Raw genomic sequence first — 8,808 nt, forward strand, 5'->3', positions numbered from 1 at the left:
TACTGCATGCATAGATAAACCACTCAGGAAAGTTTGTTGGCTGACTCATTGAGAGTTATCTTTTCCACACAGCTGCTCCATTGTATTGTAAAGCCTGTTCTGGAGTTTGTACTTGCCCTGTTTTGCTGTGGCAGTTTCAGGCACATCCACCTGGTTCTGGAAGTTGTCACATTATCCATGTGGGTCATAACTGGTAAGAAGCTTACGTTTTACAAGAAATGCATGTCACAAAGCAAACACAAGTGACAAAGGTATAATAGGCAGTGATGATCTTATCCCAGGACTCTCAACATCACCCTCTTCTACCACTTGCTCCTGTATCAATCCCTGTATTTCACATAATGGCTTTATTTGCAGTCCACTCATTGAAAACAGCAGGCAAAATGAAAAATAACATCCATACTTCTCATAGGTGATCCTATGCTGTCAAGCCTCCTGAGGCCTGCAGAGCACCAGTGTCTCAATTATTGCAAGTACTGATAGATCCAACATAAGAGCTCAGAGTTACTTATGTGATTGCAGTGTCTGATGGAAAGAGAATGTTTAACTCTTTGTGGTCTAGCCATTAATTCACTGGAAAACTAAAAGAAAGAATATTTGCCTATTCACAACAATGGCAGAAGCAACTTCTTGCATTTGTGACAGAATAGGCTGGAATGGACACCTATTTCTTGTTTTGTTCAGGGCTCTTCATTTTCAGTCCAGAAATTTTTGCTTTTAATAATACTTGGCTATGTTAGGACTAATGGGATTTCTCTTTCCAAATGTTTCATAGGCTGTGGTGTCATTTCACCTTTTTTGTCCAGGAACAGTTACCTTTTAATCACTGAACTGTTGTAAAGCTTGTAACTACAACTAAACATTGCATGGTCTTTCCCTCTTATTATTTCTTGCCTGATGATCTCCCAGTAACCCACATTATGGCTTCATTCTCTCTTTCACGTCTGCTCCCATAGCCTCAGCAGTCACTCCTTTGACAGGGAAGCGTTAGGTCTGGTTGCTCAGGTGCAGCTCACTGGCTACTGGTGTACTGTGGAGAGCTATGACAGTTTCATCCATCTGTCCACCCCATCTCCCTCTTTTGTGTCCCAGTCACCACAATAAAATGCAGCAAAATATAACATTATTGCAGCACCTCTTAGTGCAACCTCATTAAGAAATCAAGTTTTTCTCCTTGGATCTTTTAGCCAGGAGGTATATGAAAGGTAGGGCAGCAATACTATGTGTGAAACCTCTGCTCCCATAAATCCTGAGTTTTGTCCATCACTGTTTTTTCGCTCAAATAAAAACAGTGTTAGCAATTTTCTGAGTAGATGATGTAGTGACTGCAGGCTCTTACGCAGCAGATTTGCGAGCAGCCCTCTCCGAGAGTGCTTCACCCTACCCGTGGGTCCGGATGAGCCTACAGTTCCACCTTGAGGCTGACGCACAAACTTCTTGTCAGTGACATTAAGAGCTTGCCCTTAATGGTAAGAAATAAATCAACACCACCTCTAAAAACGGTCTGTCTGTATGTCTAGTTCTGCGCTTCTTATTGCGTTCATTCCATTTAACCATTATTTGTGCTTAAGATTGTTTTGCTCTCACCCTGGAAGCTACAGCAGTGGTGTGACAGAAGTTGCGCCCTACTATTATCTCTAGTTGTTCACATATTAGTGTTATTAGATACAATCACATGTCCCCAAAAAGGTTACAAATGGGAGACTTAATTGATACTTACACATGACTTAGCTTCTGGAACTGGGAATTTTCACTTTCTCAGTTGGCTTCATGCCAAACAGCACAGGTTCGAAGTAAATCTGTGGGACTCAAACCACCTCTATGATAAGAAAAGTGTTCTGCCTTTGTTTCCAAACTTTTGTTCTTCCACATCAGCCATTTTTTCTATACTTTATCCTTGTTGTTGGACATAGATTGGGAGCCCCTACACTTGAGGCCTCTCCCTGCCCACTCACTGACTTGTACAGGCACCTGAACAGGTCCTTAGCCACGTTCCCCAAGCAAAAGCTGGCTTAACCCTTCCTCAGTATTTCATATTTAGTCTTGAGTGCACTGTCCATTCCTTGTTTGTTTGTTTGTTTATTTTTCTCCTAATTTGCCTGATATTCTGGTCTGTAATTTCCCAAACTCCAAAATCTACTTTTCTAAACTGTGCTTCTTGGCCAATTTCAAATCTGGTACCAAGGCATGTTTACATGAGAGTTCTGATTGTATTGTGTCTATACATTCATCTTCCTTTTATTCTTTCAATACTTGATGACTCTTTAAACTTCAGAAGCTATTTTTAAAAAGGCTTAATAGCTCCCTTGACACTATTTAATTGCAGATTTTTAAAACAACTTTCCAACATAAATGTGTTATTTCCCTGCCTGCCAAAGAATGAATAAAACATTCTCAGCAGGCTTTTAACTCTAATACATAGGTGCTAACAGCTCTGACACCCCTTCAACCAGCAGGAGAGTAATTTTATTCTAGCTTTGCCAAATGAAATAAAAAATTTTGTCCAGACGAGCTTTCTCAGCCAAATAGCATCCCTGGGGCTACCCCACCTAGTGGTACTTCTACTCTACTGCATCTTTATTATCCTAGGGTTATGGAACAGACACTGCTCTAGATTCAGGAGTGCTTCCCTGTGTTACTTTGTTGTTGATATAAATTAGATAAAATTATTGATATTGATGCCTATATTAGAATGGTGGAGTTTTGTTTCTTTAGAGATCAGAGAAAAGGTTCAAATGCATAATTAGAAATGTCTCTAAGGTGTGAAGAACTAAGAAACAAGCTCAGTGTAATAAGTGGTTAGCACATCAAATTACTTTCATTAGTGCATAGCACTTACATAAACCTTTTGAGTACAGCATAGTTTTCTGAGTTAATGTACCAAAGAAGGGTTGCAATAAGATGTTTCTTAAAATGGACTTGATGGAAAATAGAGATAAGGAAAATCAGAAGACATTGGGGTAGACAACATAAGGGTTGACATAAATAATTTTTACATTCACAAAAATCTCTGACAAAAAAAGGGCAGCATTTTGCTTGTCTTTAGGTTTCTAAATTTAAAATGTACCTTTTTACAAGATAAATTTAAAATAGAATATTCTACTTCCAACATGAATGTTTGAATGTATTCTATATTCAGTCATAAAAGGTTTCTCTTCCAAGAACATTTTCAGAGCAAACGATCCAAATTATTATAATACTGTAGTGCAGAGGCCCCAGAAGCTTGTGAAAGTTAATTGTTGCAGTGGTATGTACAACATGACCACAGATTTAAGTTCTGGGATACAAAGAACTGAAAACACCAGGATTTTAGAGCTTTACCTCAATTATTTTTAATTACATTTGACTATATGCTTGCATTACTGTGATAAGGTCAAAAGCAGTTAAAATAAAGCTCTTTGAGTAAATACATCATAGATGTAATGTCCAGCACAGCAGCTCTTGGGACATGGAGTGAAGCAAGAGCAACGGCCTGTGTAAGTCTGTGCACATTTTGCTGCCACAAGATGTCAGTGCAAGCTCACCAGTTGCCTGCAGCACAAGCCTGGCCAGCAGTAGGAGACTCCCTTGCTCAGCTACTTCCTTACATCAGTTTGGGTACCCAGCACACCCCTTTCAGCACACTGTAAGAGATCATACTTTTTATTTTGCAGCATCGAGTTATGCATGTGTCTGCAGCATGGAATCCATTACACAGGGAAAAAAAAACACGTCCTGTTGGTGTGGAATGGGCAAAGCAGAAGGATCCAGCCCCAGGAAGAATATCACTTCTGATGACATTTCAGGTAACATAGGTGGCTGACTGTGAACAGCAGAGTCCTATTTCTTTCCTAAAACATTCATAAAATCATAGAATCACAGACTGCCTTGAGTTGGAAGGGACCTTAAAACCCATCCAGAACCAACCCCCTGCTGTGGGCTGATTGCCACCCACCAGATCAGGCTGCCTGGGATCCAATCCAACCTGCTCTTGAATGCCTGTGGGATGGGACACCCACAGCTTCTCTGGGATCTTATTTAAGAGCAAATTGATTATGTCACATTTCAAGGGAATGATACCAGATTGAACACTCAGGTCACTTTTGAAGAAAGGGCCAATGGCCTGAGAATCCTCAATTTCAGGTTATTTTACTAGATATTCCTTAATTTTTTACAAAGGTATCTGAAATTTATTGCTCTAAATCAAAGCATAAAAATTCAGTGCCCACTCCTGTAGCACTTCTGACTGCTACAGAAGCATGCAGGGATCATGTAACTACGGGGTGCTTTGGATGAGGAACATTTGGCTCCCCAACTAAATTCCTCTAGTAATAGCTGGACATTTACTGTTCAGGCTCAGTTCCTGTTTCTGCAATATCTTTAGAACAAAATGTCACACCTGAAATTACTTCCATTCTTTTACCTGTTCAAACCTGTGCTTTCTGCACAAACTTGGGTTGAGCATACCAGGCAACTTACAGTCCTAAAGACACTCTCATTTCTCTACAGCTTTACAGCTGATTGCACTTCCTCTTCTTGGAGACAGCCTCTGTCATCCAGCAGCCCACGGTTACCTGATGTGAGAGCTGCCTTCTGTAAGTGTGGTATTGGTTCCCTAGTGTGGATAGCATAGTGGCATCTGGGACAACACCGTCCCAGAGGATGAATTTGCATTTCTAGAGAGGAGCTTGTTCAGATTCTTCACTTGCAGGAACATGTGTACTGGCTGGAAGCAAGGCATTGCCAGCAGGGCTGAGTGACATGTTCAGGGGGATCAAGTTTCAGACTCAAAGACACACCCTGTAAACAACTGAATAGGGAAGAATATTTCCAGAATTTCAATATCTCCTAAACAGTTATTAACTTGTTTATATTACTTTACACAAGGTGTGTAGTTCACAGTCCTAATCAGAATGCGATTTTACACACTGCTGTGTTCCATCTGCTTCTGTTCTCATCTGTCTTCGTTATTCCAAAGTACTTATCAACTAGAAAGAAATTCAGACATCTTCATCAATGAGATCAAGTTTTAATCTAATTTTCATGAAACCTAGCATCGTTTGTGAATGTGTTAACCAAGCACCAAGAGAAGATTTATCACTTCAGATTTCAAGACATTCTGTGCCATGCAACACCACTGAAATGCTACCGCCTCTGCCACAGAGCTGGCACGTAACTGCCACCCATAGCAAGCAGCATTCACTGTGCTCTAGGACCCTGCTCAGAAGAGTTTGAGTCTTGGATAGCTGAATGAAAAGAAAAAATGTGATCTACAAGGTCAAACACAGAGAGAAGAATATGAGATGACACAGTAAGTATGCGACTGTATTTACTTTTTGTAACGGGTGCTAGATAGCTGAACTCCTCCTGAAAGGGTTATTTGGTATTGTAATAGAAAAGCAGCATTATGCAAGGATAGAAGGGATTTGGAACAAGCAGTTACAGTGTCTAGTAGGTGATTTTAAGAAAGAAGAGCAAATAGAGCTAAGAAATGTCTTTTTGTCAGAGGGAAGACTTGGAGAAAACCGGAGGTCTCCTTAGACCACCACACAAGGCAGAACATCACACAGTCAATCCCATTTGTTCTGCTTTGTACTTTCCTCTTCATAGTGCTCTCCATGTTCATGTGATATTTTAAAAAGCAAAATAACACCTAAGTGCTACAGATCATTTCCTGCTGTCCATTTAGATATCTAATGCAGTACAAACAGTACAAAAATTTTTTGGTGTACTTCAGGGTGTTACTTGCTTACCTAGTCAATATTCAGTATAGAAATGAAAGTTTTCAAGTCTCAGATTTCACAGTTTCTCTGCAAGCTTCCCAGCAGCTTGATGTATCACTCAAGTTAGTTGTGCTTGGCAGCATACAATGAAGAAGTGTCTGCTGTGCAGGGACACCAGGACACAATGTGAAAAATGTCTGCATGGCACAGCTGTGTTGAGCAAAGGCGAGTGGGCAGCTCAGACAGAAGCGGGCTGCAATTGCTATGCATTCCTTCCATGCCCCCTTGCCTCTGATTCTTCACTTCATAACTGCATAACAAAAACTCATGAATGCTATTTCTCATGCTATTCTTTTTCAACCTTGATGCTTTCATTACTCTAAAAGCTACATACAAGGGCTGCTCAAAAATTAATGCCTCCTATTTTATAATGCTGTCCGACAATGTCAGAGGTGGATGTTGGTGGTATGGCAGTAGAAGTAGAACTGTCCTGCAAATACTGTTTTATTTTGATGCCATGTGACAGGTGGCAGCAGAGAGGCAGTCTGACAGAATGGCATCTGATGTAGAGGTGGTATGGAGCAAAGGCGTATCATTGAATTCCTCCATGCAGAAACAGTGGCATCCCTTGACATTCATCGATGCTTGTTCAGTATTGAGGGGAGACCCACTAATTGATTTAAGCACAGAGAGACTGTGTGTGGTGCATCAGCAGTGGTGACAGCAACATAAAAGACAAGCTACTTCCTAGACAGCCATGCACAGCTGTCACTTCCAGTGGCTTGCAGGCTCTTATTCATCACTGGTGAAAGAGCATAGTTAATGGTGAAGTCTGTGTTGAAAAGTAGTGTTTTGTAGCTGTGAATTTGCTCTATCAAATATTACTGTTATGCTCTTTTTATCTGTTATAGTTTCTGTGGAAATTAATAGGTAGCTTTAAGGCAACCATAATGGTATCTGAAGCTCAGTGTGCTTTGCTGGAACAGACTGTCTTCATCTGTTGCTGAGGATCGATTCTGTACAAGTCTAGTTTTAGTGGCAGTTTAAGTTTTATTAATATTTTGCTGATAAATAGCAAATTTTGAGTATATATAATTCTTAGTAGCACTTAATCAGCACTTAATCATTAGCCAATTTAACACATGATTTAATGGAAAGTCCTGCAATCAAATACAGCAACTTAATGGTTCAAGATTGGCAAGATAGACCTGGAACATGAAGGGCAATTCAAGCAGAAATTTCTAAACTTCACTGCACAGACAAGGACCTTTTCCCTTGGTAAATTACTCTCTTCCTGTTCACCGGCTCTCAGCAATCAATGGGATCTATCCCAGAAGGGCCTCTTTTTCTTTAACACTGACCCCCCCCCCCAAAAAAAAGAAAAAAAAAAGCCTACCCTGAGTGGTGTCTCAGGTCAGAGGGAGATCAAAGGTCACAGCCCACTGTAGACCGCAGGAGCTCAGAGGACTCTTTGCATAGGACCCTTGTTTATAGGACCTTGAGATAATTGATTTTAGTAAAGTTTTCTACTCTGGCCAGAAGCAGAGGAAGCAATTATTGGATAAGATAATAATTTGGTGAGTTCTGGAACGTTCTCCGCAAGTTGTGCTGTTCTAATACTCTCCAGCTTGTACTGTTTTGGTACCCGTTAGCTCAAGCTGTGTCTCAAGGAGCAGGAATTCTTGTCACCAACAGGGAGTATCGGGTCATCCCAACTTACTACACTTCATGCAAGATCAAAGCACAATGGTAGTTTGATCACAGAGTGATATGGGAAGCTGCACCACCACATCTGTTCACTAGAAGCTATGGTTTGTAATGGCTGTTAAAGAAAATCTGACTTTCTTCTGGAGAGAGGCTGGATTAAATGAAGCAGAAGAAGCGTCAGTGTGCTCTTCAGACCACTTGTCTGAGTACCTAGCCATGAGAAAACAATACAGTAGCTGATGTTTTTCCAGGTGACTTGTGGTTCAGTCTCCTAGGTCTGCTAGTGATTATATTTTTATTAAGAGGTTATTTTCCTTCAGTAGTGACAGAGTTTCATCAATCTGCACCATCAAGAAATTTGATCAAGTTACTATCATGTAAAATATGGAGATGACAAATAGCTTTGTATCACACAATTTTAATGAAGATTAGTTTATATTCTCAGTCTCAGTAGAATATCCTCCTCCCTTATCCTTCCCATTTTCTTGCAGTTTGTAAGTTCTAGTAATGCTGGGTAGCAAGGTTGTCAGCCTTTGTTAAAGTTGTTTACATTCGGTGCTCCAATACAGAGTATTATCTGAAAAAAGAGTACTTTCTGTTAGCAAGTATAAGCACAGTGATATCTAGAAATTTTTAACCACTTAAACATTATATATAAACAATGACAAGGTGTTTACGTGAATACTCTTTCACTCAGATCCAACTCCAGCATTTAACATTAGGAAGTTTTTAATAAATAGGGATTATTCAGTTTCAATTGCTAAGAAGGAATATTTTTTAAAATATATCTTCCATTTTATACATAAAAAAAATTGCTTGTTAGTACTGGTCTGATATTTGCCAGAGACCTGAATGTGGTGCTCAGGGACATGATTTAGCAGAGGGTTGTTAGATTTAGGGTAGTATGGTTAGGTTGTGGTTGGACTTGATGATCTTTAAGGTCTTTTTCAACCTGAGCAATTCTATGATTCTATGATTCTGCATGATCAGAATATTTTTAAAACAAGAACGAAATAGGTGAACAATCCATGTTATGACTTAGCTTCTTTTAGAAGGAAGTAATTAAAGAAGAATAATTAAGTGTGTGTGTGTGTGTGTGTGTGTAAGTAAAAGAATGTGTAGGACCTGTTTATGGAGTTAAGAAAAAAAGTATGCTAGGAGGTTTTTTGGTCTGAAAATCTTTAGAACAAGGAGCAAGGGCTTAGAAGAGCTGTGAAGGCTGGCTAGGTGTGATAGCAGTTTTTTTGTGCAGGATGTTTCTTTCTGGTTCTGCCCTTAACAATATTTATGAGCTCCAAGCAATGAAAATGCATGTATGCTTTTATGAAGGTCTGGACTATCAAAAGCATGACTTAATGGGGCATATGGTCAACACTAAGCTATGATGCATGACTAATGC

The 8,808-nt window shown here is 39.8% G+C and overlaps 1 long non-coding RNA gene across 1 annotated transcript; it reads left to right on the plus strand.

The window, feature by feature from the left end:
- Nucleotides 1-1,360: 1,360 nt before the first annotated feature.
- Nucleotides 1,361-4,660, plus strand: LOC122157289. Its single transcript, XR_006167831.1, has 3 exons — nt 1,361-1,469; nt 3,654-3,785; nt 4,489-4,660. It is a non-coding gene; the product is annotated as an uncharacterized LOC122157289 (long non-coding RNA).
- The last annotated feature ends 4,148 nt before the right edge of the window (nt 4,661-8,808 follow it).

This window comes from Centrocercus urophasianus, unplaced genomic scaffold, assembly GCF_019232065.1.
Source record: "Centrocercus urophasianus isolate 14NV4802_14NV808 unplaced genomic scaffold, USGS_Curo_1.0 seq_13, whole genome shotgun sequence".
NCBI classification, from domain to species: Eukaryota; Metazoa; Chordata; class Aves; order Galliformes; family Phasianidae; genus Centrocercus; species Centrocercus urophasianus.